The following is a 13496-nucleotide window of genomic DNA, read 5'->3' as shown; positions in this document are numbered from 1 at the left end:
GAGAGTCGGTGCTTCTGGGGCCTCGCTTCCCGGGGCCCAGGTGCGGACCCTGGGCTCCCAGGGCCTCGCCGATGTCGGGAGACGCGGCCTCCTCCTTGCAGCAGCGTGTGTCGCCCGGGGTGGCCCCTGTGCGCAGACGGCCTTCTCCCGGGCTCGCCGGGGCCTGGCCTCTTCCTCTCGCGTTCAGGCCGACTCGGGAAGAGGCCTGCGGCGTCCCGCGCAGCGAGGAGAGGCTCCAGGAGCACTGCGCACCGCCCGGGCCCTGGGACGGGGAGCCTGTGGGGGGACTGTCCCCGCGCCGTCCCCGGCCGCGCCTGCCACCCAGAACGCTGCCCCACCCTGGAGGGAGACGGGGGCCGACGGCCCGCTGCTCCAGGGAGCGGTTTCTGCGCGTTCAGGGCCTGGCGCCTGGGAGCCCCCCCAAGGCTGCCCCAGGGACTGCTGGCCGAGGCCCTGCTGTCGCCCTGGGCCTCGAGGCCCAGGACAGGGCTGCCTTCTGCCCAGACTGCTGGCTCAGACCGGAGCACGCGACCCTGCCCTCGTCGTCCCCCCGTGTCTCCTTAGCAGCCAGGCTTCCGGCGCCGGGCCCCGTGAGTGGGTGACACTTGTCCCCACCCCCCGACCCACTCGGGCTCAGACGGCAGGCTCTCCTGCTTGGCCTCACTTGCCCCAGCGCAATGCCAACGGCTCGGCTGCCCTGCCGGGGCGGCGTGCTGCGCTCTCCCCAGACATGCTCCTGGGGACCGAGGGGACAGGCGTGTCCCTTTTCTGAAGGCCGGTCCCCCAGGCGCGACCGGGCTCCTGTCTGGGGCAGGCGGGATGTCCCGGCAAGGAGGCGTTCACTCCGGGGTAGTTTCTGCCAGAGCGCTGCTGAGCACTCGGCTGCGGCACCCAGCAGCAGCGCACAGACACGACCCTGATTCCCCAGCGAAGGCAGAGCTTTCGCCTAGGTTTTCCGCACGAAGCGGACCGCGCCTCGCTGCTGCTTCCTCGCTCCGGCTTTGGGCGTTCGCTCTCTCGCGTCAGGGGAGAAGTGTTGCGGGAGAGTCGGTGCTTCTGGGGCCTCGCTTCCCGGGGCCCAGGTGCGGACCCTGGGCTCCCAGGGCCTCGCCGATGTCGGGAGACGCGGCCTCCTCCTTGCAGCAGCGTGTGTCGCCCGGGGTGGCCCCTCTGCGCAGACGGCCTTCTCCCGGGCTCGCCGGGGCCTGGCCTCTTCCTCTCGCGTTCAGGCCGACTCGGGAAGAGGCCTGCGGCGTCCCGCGCAGAGAGGAGAGGCTCCAGGAGCACTGCGCACCGCCCGGGCCCTGGGACGGGGAGCCTGTGGGGGGACTGTCCCCGCGCCGCCCCGGCCGCGCCTGCCACCCAGAACGCTGCCCCACCCTGGAGGGAGACGGGGGCCGACGGCCCGCTGCTCCAGGGAGCGGTTTCTGCGCGTTCAGGGGCTGGCGCCTGGGAGCCCCCCCAAGGCTGCCCCAGGGACTGGTGGCCGAGGCCCTGCTGTCGCCCTGGGCCTCGAGGCCCAGGACAGGCCTGCCTTCTGCCCAGACTGCTGGCTCAGACCGGAGCACGCGACCCTGCCCTCGTCGTCCCCCCGTGTCTCCTTAGCAGCCAGGCTTCCGGCGCCGGGCCCCGTGAGTGGGTGACACTTGTCCCCACCCCCCGACCCACTCGGGCTCAGACGGCAGGCTCTCCTGCTTGGCCTCACTTGCCCCAGCGCAATGCCAACGGCTCGGCTGCCCTGCCGGGGCGGCGTGCTGCGCTCTCCCCAGACATGCTCCTGGGGACCGAGGGGACAGGCGTGTCCCTTTTCTGAAGGCCGGTCCCCCAGGCGCGACCGGGCTCCTGTCTGGGGCAGGCGGGATGTCCCGGCAAGGAGGCGTTCACTCCGGGGTAGTTTCTGCCAGAGCGCTGCAGAGCACTCGGCTGCGGCACCCAGCAGCAGCCCACAGACCCGACCCTGATTCCCCAGCGAAGGCAGAGCTTTCGCCTAGGTTTTCCGCACGAAGCGGACCGCGCCTCGCTGCTGCTTCCTCGCTCCGGGTTTGGGCGTTCGCTCTCTCGCGACAGGGGAGAAGAGTTGCGGGAGAGTCGGTGCTTCTGGGGCCTCGCTTCCCGGGGCCCAGGTGCGGACCCTGGGCTCCCAGGGCCTCGCCGATGTCGGGAGACGCGGCCTCCTCCTTGCAGCAGCGTGTGTCGCCCGGGGTGGCCCCTCTGCGCAGACGGCCTTCTCCCGGGCTCGCCGGGGCCTGGCCTCTTCCTCTCGCGTTCAGGCCGACTCGGGAAGAGGCCTGCGGCTTCCCGCGCAGCGAGGAGAGGCTCCAGGAGCACTGCGCACCGCCCGGGCCCTGGGACGGGGAGCCTGTGGGGGGACTGTCCCCGCGCCGTCCCCGGCCGCGCCTGCCACCCAGAACGCTGCCCCACCCTGGAGGGAGACGGGGGCCGACGGCCCGCTGCTCCAGGGAGCGGTTTCTGCGCGTTCAGGGCCTGGCGCCTGGGAGCCCCCCCAAGGCTGCCCCAGGGACTGCTGGCCGAGGCCCTGCTGTCGCCCTGGGCCTCGAGGCCCAGGACAGGGCTGCCTTCTGCCCAGACTGCTGGCTCAGACCGGAGCACGCGACCCTGCCCTCGTCGTCCCCCCGTGTCTCCTTAGCAGCCAGGCTTCCGGCGCCGGGCCCCGTGAGTGGGTGACACTTGTCCCCACCCCCCGACCCACTCGGGCTCAGACGGCAGGCTCTCCTGCTTGGCCTCACTTGCCCCAGCGCAATGCCAACGGCTCGGCTGCCCTGCCGGGGCGGCGTGCTGCGCTCTCCCCAGACATGCTCCTGGGGACCGAGGGGACAGGCGTGTCCCTTTTCTGAAGGCCGGTCCCCCAGGCGCGACCGGGCTCCTGTCTGGGGCAGGCGGGATGTCCCGGCAAGGAGGCGTTCACTCCGGGGTAGTTTCTGCCAGAGCGCTGCTGAGCACTCGGCTGCGGCACCCAGCAGCAGCGCACAGACACGACCCTGATTCCCCAGCGAAGGCAGAGCTTTCGCCTAGGTTTTCCGCACGAAGCGGACCGCGCCTCGCTGCTGCTTCCTCGCTCCGGCTTTGGGCGTTCGCTCTCTCGCGTCAGGGGAGAAGTGTTGCGGGAGAGTCGGTGCTTCTGGGGCCTCGCTTCCCGGGGCCCAGGTGCGGACCCTGGGCTCCCAGGGCCTCGCCGATGTCGGGAGACGCGGCCTCCTCCTTGCAGCAGCGTGTGTCGCCCGGGGTGGCCCCTCTGCGCAGACGGCCTTCTCCCGGGCTCGCCGGGGCCTGGCCTCTTCCTCTCGCGTTCAGGCCGACTCGGGAAGAGGCCTGCGGCGTCCCGCGCAGAGAGGAGAGGCTCCAGGAGCACTGCGCACCGCCCGGGCCCTGGGACGGGGAGCCTGTGGGGGGACTGTCCCCGCGCCGCCCCGGCCGCGCCTGCCACCCAGAACGCTGCCCCACCCTGGAGGGAGACGGGGGCCGACGGCCCGCTGCTCCAGGGAGCGGTTTCTGCGCGTTCAGGGGCTGGCGCCTGGGAGCCCCCCCAAGGCTGCCCCAGGGACTGGTGGCCGAGGCCCTGCTGTCGCCCTGGGCCTCGAGGCCCAGGACAGGCCTGCCTTCTGCCCAGACTGCTGGCTCAGACCGGAGCACGCGACCCTGCCCTCGTCGTCCCCCCGTGTCTCCTTAGCAGCCAGGCTTCCGGCGCCGGGCCCCGTGAGTGGGTGACACTTGTCCCCACCCCCCGACCCACTCGGGCTCAGACGGCAGGCTCTCCTGCTTGGCCTCACTTGCCCCAGCGCAATGCCAACGGCTCGGCTGCCCTGCCGGGGCGGCGTGCTGCGCTCTCCCCAGACATGCTCCTGGGGACCGAGGGGACAGGCGTGTCCCTTTTCTGAAGGCCGGTCCCCCAGGCGCGACCGGGCTCCTGTCTGGGGCAGGCGGGATGTCCCGGCAAGGAGGCGTTCACTCCGGGGTAGTTTCTGCCAGAGCGCTGCAGAGCACTCGGCTGCGGCACCCAGCTGCAGCCCACAGACCCGACCCTGATTCCCCAGCGAAGGCAGAGCTTTCGCCTAGGTTTTCCGCACGAAGCGGACCGCGCCTCGCTGCTGCTTCCTCGCTCCGGGTTTGGGCGTTCGCTCTCTCGCGACAGGGGAGAAGAGTTGCGGGAGAGTCGGTGCTTCTGGGGCCTCGCTTCCCGGGGCCCAGGTGCGGACCCTGGGCTCCCAGGGCCTCGCCGATGTCGGGAGACGCGGCCTCCTCCTTGCAGCAGCGTGTGTCGCCCGGGGTGGCCCCTGTGCGCAGACGGCCTTCTCCCGGGCTCGCCGGGGCCTGGCCTCTTCCTCTCGCGTTCAGGCCGACTCGGGAAGAGGCCTGCGGCTTCCCGCGCAGCGAGGAGAGGCTCCAGGAGCACTGCGCACCGCCCGGGCCCTGGGACGGGGAGCCTGTGGGGGGACTGTCCCCGCGCCGTCCCCGGCCGCGCCTGCCACCCAGAACGCTGCCCCACCCTGGAGGGAGACGGGGGCCGACGGCCCGCTGCTCCAGGGAGCGGTTTCTGCGCGTTCAGGGCCTGGCGCCTGGGAGCCCCCCCAAGGCTGCCCCAGGGACTGCTGGCCGAGGCCCTGCTGTCGCCCTGGGCCTCGAGGCCCAGGACAGGCCTGCCTTCTGCCCAGACTGCTGGCTCAGACCGGAGCACGCGACCCTGCCCTCGTCGTCCCCCCGTGTCTCCTTAGCAGCCAGGCTTCCGGCGCCGGGCCCCGTGAGTGGGTGACACTTGTCCCCACCCCCCGACCCACTCGGGCTCAGACGGCAGGCTCTCCTGCTTGGCCTCACTTGCCCCAGCGCAATGCCAACGGCTCGGCTGCCCTGCCGGGGCGGCGTGCTGCGCTCTCCCCAGACATGCTCCTGGGGACCGAGGGGACAGGCGTGTCCCTTTTCTGAAGGCCGGTCCCCCAGGCGCGACCGGGCTGTCTGGGGCAGGCGGGATGTCCCGGCAAGGAGGCGTTCACTCCGGGGTAGTTTCTGCCAGAGCGCTGCTGAGCACTCGGCTGCGGCACCCAGCAGCAGCGCACAGACACGACCCTGATTCCCCAGCGAAGGCAGAGCTTTCGCCTAGGTTTTCCGCACGAAGCGGACCGCGCCTCGCTGCTGCTTCCTCGCTCCGGCTTTGGGCGTTCGCTCTCTCGCGTCAGGGGAGAAGTGTTGCGGGAGAGTCGGTGCTTCTGGGGCCTCGCTTCCCGGGGCCCAGGTGCGGACCCTGGGCTCCCAGGGCCTCGCTGATGTCGGGAGACGCGGCCTCCTCCTTGCAGCAGCGTGTGTCGCCCGGGGTGGCCCCTCTGCGCAGACGGCCTTCTCCCGGGCTCGCCGGGGCCTGGCCTCTTCCTCTCGCGTTCAGGCCGACTCGGGAAGAGGCCTGCGGCGTCCCGCGCAGAGAGGAGAGGCTCCAGGAGCACTGCGCACCGCCCGGGCCCTGGGACGGGGAGCCTGTGGGGGGACTGTCCCCGCGCCGCCCCGGCCGCGCCTGCCACCCAGAACGCTGCCCCACCCTGGAGGGAGACGGGGGCCGACGGCCCGCTGCTCCAGGGAGCGGTTTCTGCGCGTTCAGGGGCTGGCGCCTGGGAGCCCCCCCAAGGCTGCCCCAGGGACTGGTGGCCGAGGCCCTGCTGTCGCCCTGGGCCTCGAGGCCCAGGACAGGGCTGCCTTCTGCCCAGACTGCTGGCTCAGACCGGAGCACGCGACCCTGCCCTCGTCGTCCCCCCGTGTCTCCTTAGCAGCCAGGCTTCCGGCGCCGGGCCCCGTGAGTGGGTGACACTTGTCCCCACCCCCCGACCCACTCGGGCTCAGACGGCAGGCTCTCCTGCTTGGCCTCACTTGCCCCAGCGCAATGCCAACGGCTCGGCTGCCCTGCCGGGGCGGCGTGCTGCGCTCTCCCCAGACATGCTCCTGGGGACCGAGGGGACAGGCGTGTCCCTTTTCTGAAGGCCGGTCCCCCAGGCGCGACCGGGCTCCTGTCTGCGGCCGGCGGGATGTCCCGGCAAGGAGGCGTTCACTCCGGGGTAGTTTCTGCCAGAGCGCTGCAGAGCACTCGGCTGCGGCACCCAGCAGCAGCCCACAGACCCGACCCTGATTCCCCAGCGAAGGCAGAGCCTTCGCCTAGGTTTTCCGCACGAAGCGGACCGCGCCTCGCTGCTGCTTCCTCGCTCCGGCTTTGGGCGTTCGCTCTCTCGCGTCAGGGGAGAAGTGTTGCGGGAGAGTCGGTGCTTCTGGGGCCTCGCTTCCTGGGGCCCAGGTGCGGACCCTGGGCTCCCAGGGCCTCGCCGATGTCGGGAGACGCGGCCTCCTCCGTGCAGCAGCGTGTGTCGCCCGTGGTGGCCCCTCTGCAGAGATGGCCTTCTCCCGGGCTCGCCCGGGCCTGGCCTCTTCCTCTCGCGTTCAGGCCGACTCGGGAAGAGGCCTGCGGCTTCCCGCGCAGCGAGGAGAGGCTCCAGGAGCACTGCGCACCGCCCGGGCCCTGGGACGGGGAGCCTGTGGGGGGACTGTCCCCGCGCCGTCCCCGGCCGCCCCTGCCACCCAGAACGCTGCCCCACCCTGGAGGGAGACGGGGGCCGACGGCCCGCTGCTCCAGGGAGCGGTTTCTGCGCGTTCAGGGGCTGGCGCCTGGGAGCCCCCCCAAGGCTGCCCCAGGGACTGCTGGCCGAGGCCCTGCTGTCGCCCTGGGCCTCGAGGCCCAGGACAGGCCTGCCTTCTGCCCAGACTGCTGGCTCAGACCGGAGCACGCGCCCCTGCCCTCGTCGTCCCCCCGTGTCTCCTTAGCAGCCAGGCTTCCGGCGCCGGGCCCCGTGAGTGGGTGACACTTGTCCCCACCCCCCGACCCACTCAGGCTCAGACGGCAGGCTCTCCTGCTTGGCCTCACTTGCCCCAGCGCAATGCCAACGGCTCGGCTGCCCTGCCGGGGCGGCGTGCTGCGCTCTCCCAGACATGCTCCTGGGGACCGAGGGGACAGGCGTGTCCCTTTTCTGAAGGCCGGTCCCCCAGGCGCGACCGGGCTCCTGTCTGGGGCAGGCGGGATGTCCCGGCAAGGAGGCGTTCACTCCGGGGTAGTTTCTGCCAGAGCGCTGCAGAGCACTCGGCTGCGGCACCCAGCAGCAGCCCACAGACCCGACCCTGATTCCCCAGCGAAGGCAGAGCTTTCGCCTAGGTTTTCCGCACGAAGCGGACCGCGCCTCGCTGCTGCTTCCCCGCTCCGGCTTTGGGCGTTCGCTCTCTCGCGTCAGGGGAGAAGTGCTGCGGGAGAGTCGGTGCTTCTGGGGCCTCGCTTCCCGGGGCCCAGGTGCGGACCCTGGGCTCCCAGGGCCTCGCCGATGTCGGGAGACGCGGCCTCCTCCTTGCAGCAGCGTGTGTCGCCCGGGGTGGCCCCTCTGCGCAGACGGCCTTCTCCCGGGCTCGCCGGGGCCTGGCCTCTTCCTCTCGCGTTCAGGCCGACTCGGGAAGAGGCCTGCGGCTTCCCGCGCAGCGAGGAGAGGCTCCAGGAGCACTGCGCACCGCCCGGGCCCTGGGACGGGGAGCCTGTGGGGGGACTGTCCCCGCGCCTTCCCCGGCCGCCCCTGCCACCCAGAACGCTGCCCCACCCTTGAGGGAGACGGGGGCCGACGGCCGGCTGCTCCAGGGAGCGGTTTCTGCGCGTTCAGGGGCTGGCGCCTGGGAGCCCCCCCAAGGGTGCCCCAGGGACTGCTGGCCGAGGCCCTGCTGTCGCCCTGGGCCTCGAGGCCCAGGACAGGCCTGCCTTCTGCCCAGACTGCTGGCTCAGACCGGAGCATGCGCCCCTGCCCTCATCATCCCCCCGTGTCTCCTTGGCAGCCAGGCTTCCGGCGCCGGGCCCCGTGAGTGGGTGACACTTGTCCCCACCCCCCGACCCACTCGGGCTCAGACGGCAGGCTCTCCTGCTTGGCCTCACTTGCCCCAGCGCAATGCCAACGGCTCGGCTGCCCTGCCGGGGCGGCGTGCTGCGCTCTCCCCAGACATGCTCCTGGGGACCGAGGGAACAGGCGTGTCCCTTTTCTGAAGGCCGGTCCCCCAGGCGCGACCGGGCTCCTGTCTGGGGCAGGCGGGATGTCCCGGCAAGGAGGCGTTCACTCCGGGGTAGTTTCTGCCAGAGCGCTGCTGAGCACTCGGCTGCGGCACCCAGCAGCAGCGCACAGACACGACCCTGATTCCCCAGCGAAGGCAGAGCTTTCGCCTAGGTTTTCCGCACGAAGCGGACCGCGCCTCGCTGCTGCTTCCTCGCTCCGGCTTTGGGCGTTCGCTCTCTCGCGTCAGGGGAGAAGTGTTGCGGGAGAGTCGGTGCTTCTGGGGCCTCGCTTCCCGGGGCCCAGGTGCGGACCCTGGGCTCCCAGGGCCTCGCCGATGTCGGGAGACGCGGCCTCCTCCTTGCAGCAGCGTGTGTCGCCCGGGGTGGCCCCTCTGCGCAGACGGCCTTCTCCCGGGCTCGCCGGGGCCTGGCCTCTTCCTCTCGCGTTCAGGCCGACTCGGGAAGAGGCCTGCGGCGTCCCGCGCAGAGAGGAGAGGCTCCAGGAGCACTGCGCACCGCCCGGGCCCTGGGACGGGGAGCCTGTGGGGGGACTGTCCCCGCGCCGTCCCCGGCCGCGCCTGCCACCCAGAACGCTGCCCCACCCTGGAGGGAGACGGGGGCCGACGGCCCGCTGCTCCAGGGAGCGGTTTCTGCGCGTTCAGGGGCTGGCGCCTGGGAGCCCCCCCAAGGCTGCCCCAGGGACTGGTGGCTGAGGCCCTGCTGTCGCCCTGGGCCTCGAGGCCCAGGACAGGCCTGCCTTCTGCCCAGACTGCTGGCTCAGACCGGAGCACGCGCCCCTGCCCTCATCATCCCCCCGTGTCTCCTTGGCAGCCAGGCTTCCGGCGCCGGGCCCCATGAGTGGGTGACACTTGTCCCCACCCCCCGACCCACTCGGGCTCAGACGGCAGGCTCTCCTGCTTGGCCTCACTTGCCCCAGCGCAATGCCAACGGCTCGGCTGCCCTGCCGGGTTGGCGTGCTGCGCTCTCCCTAGACATGCTCCTGGGGACCGAGGGGACAGGCGTGTCCCTTTTCTGAAGGCCGGTCCCCCAGGCGCGACCGGGCTCCTGTCTGGGGCAGGCGGGATGTCCCGGCATGGAGGCGTTCACTCCGGGGTAGTTTCTGCCAGAGCGCTGCTGAGCACTCGGCTGCGGCACCCAGCAGCAGCTCACAGACACGACCCTGATTCCCCAGCGAAGGCAGAGCTTTCGCCTAGGTTTTCCGCACGAAGCGGACCGCGCCTCGCTGCTGCTTCCTCGCTCCGGGTTTGGGCGTTCGCTCTCTCGCGACAGGGGAGAAGAGTTGCGGGAGAGTCGGTGCTTCTGGGGCCTCGCTTCCCGGGGCCCAGGTGCAGACCCTGGGCTCCCAGGGCCTCGACGATGTCGGGAGACGTGGCCTCCTCCGTGCAGCAGCGTGTGTCGCCCGGGGTGGCCCCTCTGCGCAGACGGCCTTCTCCCGGGCTCGCCGGGGCCTGGCCTCTCCCTCTCGCGTTCAGGCCGACTCGGGAAGAGGCCTGCGGCTTCCCGCGCATCGAGGAGAGGCTCCAGGAGCACTGCGCACCGCCCGGGCCCTGGGACGGGGAGCCTGTGGGGGGACTGTCCCCGCGCCTTCCCCGGCCGCCCCTGCCACCCAGAACGCTGCCCCACCCTGGAGGGAGACGGGGGCCGACGGCCCGCTGCTCCAGGGAGTGGTTTCTGCGCTTTCAGGTGCTGGCGCCTGGGAGCCCCCCCAAGGCTGCCCCAGGGACTGCTGGCGAGGCCCTGCTGTCGCCCTGGGCCTCGAGGCCCAGGACGGGCCTGCCTTCTGCCCAGACTGCTGGCTCAGACCGGAGCACGCTCCCCTGCCCTCATCATCCCCCCGTGTCTCCTTGGCAGCCAGGCTTCCGGCGCCGGGCCCCGTGAGTGGGTGACACTTGTCCCCACCCCCCGACCCACTCGGGCTCAGACGGCAGGCTCTCCTGCTTGGCCTCACTTGCCCCAGCGCAATGCCAATGGCTCGGCTGCCCTGCCGGGTTGGCGTGCTGCGCTCTCCCCAGACATGCTCCTGGGGACTGAGGGGACAGGCGTGTCCCTTTTCTGAAGGCCGGTCCCCCAGGCGCGACCGGGCTCCTGTCTGGGGCAGGCGGGATGTCCCGGCAAGGAGGCGTTCACTCCGGGGTAGTTTCTGCCAGAGCGCTGCTGAGCACTCGGCTGCGGCACCCAGCAGCAGCCCACAGACCCGACCCTGATTCCCCAGCGAAGGCAGAGCTTTCGCCTAGGTTTTCCGCACGAAGCGGACCGCGCCTCGCTGCTGCTTCCTCGCTCCGGCTTTGGGCGTTCGCTCTCTCGCGTCAGGGGAGAAGTGTTGCGGGAGAGTCGGTGCTTCTGGGGCCTCGCTTCCCGGGGCCCAGGTGCGGACCCTGGGCTCCCAGGGCCTCGCCGATGTCGGGAGACGCGGCCTCCTCCTTGCAGCAGCGTGTGTCGCCCGGGGTGGCCCCTCTGCGCAGACGGCCTTCTCCCGGGCTCGCCGGGGCCTGGCCTCTTCCTCTCGCGTTCAGGCCGACTCGGGAAGAGGCCTGCGGCTTCCCGCGCAGCGAGGAGAGGCTCCAGGAGCACTGCGCACCGCCCGGGCCCTGGGACGGGGAGCCTGTGGGGGGACTGTCCCCGCGCCTTCCCCGGCCGCCCCTGCCACCCAGAACGCTGCCCCACCCTGGAGAGAGACGGGGGCCGACGGCCGGCTGCTCCAGGGAGTGGTTTCTGCGCTTTCAGGGGCTGGCGCCTGGGAGCCCCCCCAAGGCTGCCCCAGGGACTGCTGGCCGAGGCCCTGCTGTCGCCCTGGGCCTCGAGGCCCAGGACGGGCCTGCCTTCTGCCCAGACTGCTGGCTCAGACCGGAGCACGCGCCCCTGCCCTCATCATCCCCCCGTGTCTCCTTGGCAGCCAGGCTTCCGGCGCCGGGCCCCGTGAGTGGGTGACACTTGTCCCCACCCCCCGACCCACTCGGGCTCAGACGGCAGGCTCTCCTGCTTGGCCTCACTTGCCCCAGCGCAATGCCAACGGCTCGGCTGCCCTGCCGGGTTGGCGTGCTGCGCTCTCCCCAGACATGCTCCTGGGGACCGAGGGGACAGGCGTGTCCCTTTTCTGAAGGCCGGTCCCCCAGGCGCGACCGGGCTCCTGTCTGCGGCCGGCGGGATGTCCCGGCAAGGAGGCGTTCACTCCGGGGTAGTTTCTGCCAGAGCGCTGCAGAGCACTCGGCTGCGGCACCCAGCAGCAGCCCACAGACCCGACCCTGATTCCCCAGCGAAGGCAGAGCCTTCGCCTAGGTTTTCCGCACGAAGCGGACCGCGCCTCGCTGCTGCTTCCTCGCTCCGGCTTTGGGCGTTCGCTCTCTCGCGTCAGGGGAGAAGTGTTGCGGGAGAGTCGGTGCTTCTGGGGCCTCGCTTCCTGGGGCCCAGGTGCGGACCCTGGGCTCCCAGGGCCTCGCCGATGTCGGGAGACGCGGCCTCCTCCGTGCAGCAGCGTGTGTCGCCCGTGGTGGCCCCTCTGCAGAGATGGCCTTCTCCCGGGCTCGCCCGGGCCTGGCCTCTTCCTCTCGCGTTCAGGCCGACTCGGGAAGAGGCCTGCGGCTTCCCGCGCAGCGAGGAGAGGCTCCAGGAGCACTGCGCACCGCCCGGGCCCTGGGACGGGGAGCCTGTGGGGGGACTGTCCCCGCGCCTTCCCCGGCCGCCCCTGCCACCCAGAACGCTGCCCCACCCTGGAGGGAGACGGGGGCCGACGGCCCGCTGCTCCAGGGAGTGGTTTCTGCGCTTTCAGGTGCTGGCGCCTGGGAGCCCCCCCAAGGCTGCCCCAGGGACTGCTGGCCGAGGCCCTGCTGTCGCCCTGGGCCTCGAGGCCCAGGACGGGCCTGCCTTCTGCCCAGACTGCTGGCTCAGACCGGAGCACGCTCCCCTGCCCTCATCATCCCCCCGTGTCTCCTTGGCAGCCAGGCTTCCGGCGCCGGGCCCCGTGAGTGGGTGACACTTGTCCCCACCCCCCGACCCACTCGGGCTCAGACGGCAGGCTCTCCTGCTTGGCCTCACTTGCCCCAGCGCAATGCCAATGGCTCGGCTGCCCTGCCGGGTTGGCGTGCTGCGCTCTCCCCAGACATGCTCCTGGGGACCGAGGGGACAGGCGTGTCCCTTTTCTGAAGGCCGGTCCCCCAGGCGCGACCGGGCTCCTGTCTGGGGCAGGCGGGATGTCCCGGCAAGGAGGCGTTCACTCCGGGGTAGTTTCTGCCAGAGCGCTGCTGAGCACTCGGCTGCGGCACCCAGCAGCAGCCCACAGACCCGACCCTGATTCCCCAGCGAAGGCAGAGCTTTCGCCTAGGTTTTCCGCACGAAGCGGACCGCGCCTCGCTGCTGCTTCCTCGCTCCGGCTTTGGGCGTTCGCTCTCTCGCGTCAGGGGAGAAGTGTTGCGGGAGAGTCGGTGCTTCTGGGGCCTCGCTTCCCGGGGCCCAGGTGCGGACCCTGGGCTCCCAGGGCCTCGCCGATGTCGGGAGACGCGGCCTCCTCCTTGCAGCAGCGTGTGTCGCCCGGGGTGGCCCCTCTGCGCAGACGGCCTTCTCCCGGGCTCGCCGGGGCCTGGCCTCTTCCTCTCGCGTTCAGGCCGACTCGGGAAGAGGCCTGCGGCTTCCCGCGCAGCGAGGAGAGGCTCCAGGAGCACTGCGCACCGCCCGGGCCCTGGGACGGGGAGCCTGTGGGGGGACTGTCCCCGCGCCTTCCCCGGCCGCCCCTGCCACCCAGAACGCTGCCCCACCCAGGAGGGAGACGGGGGCCGACGGCCCGCTGCTCCAGGGAGCGGTTTCTGCGCTTTCAGGGGCTGGCGCCTGGGAGCCCCCCCAAGGCTGCCCCAGGGACTGCTGGCCGAGGCCCTGCTGTCGCCCTGGGCCTCGAGGCCCAGGACGGGCCTGCCTTCTGCCCAGACTGCTGGCTCAGACCGGAGCACGCGCCCCTGCCCTCATCATCCCCCCGTGTCTCCTTGGCAGCCAGGCTTCCGGCGCCGGGCCCCGTGAGTGGGTGACACTTGTCCCCACCCCCCGACCCACTCGGGCTCAGACGGCAGGCTCTCCTGCTTGGCCTCACTTGCCCCAGCGCAATGCCAACGGCTCGGCTGCCCTGCCGGGTTGGCGTGCTGCGCTCTCCCCAGACATGCTCCTGGGGACCGAGGGGACAGGCGTGTCCCTTTTCTGAAGGCCGGTCCCCCAGGCGCGACCGGGCTCCTGTCTGCGGCCGGCGGGATGTCCCGGCAAGGAGGCGTTCACTCCGGGGTAGTTTCTGCCAGAGCGCTGCAGAGCACTCGGCTGCGGCACCCAGCAGCAGCCCACAGACCCGACCCTGATTCCCCAGCGAAGGCAGAGCCTTCGCCTAGGTTTTCCGCACGAAGCGGACCGCGCCTCGCTGCTGCTTCCTCGCTCCGGC

Source organism: Martes martes (assembly GCF_963455335.1).
Source record: "Martes martes genome assembly, chromosome: 11".
NCBI lineage: Eukaryota > Metazoa > Chordata > Mammalia > Carnivora > Mustelidae > Martes > Martes martes.
The sequence above is the reverse complement of the archived record's forward strand: the minus strand, read 5'-3'. Positions refer to the sequence as shown.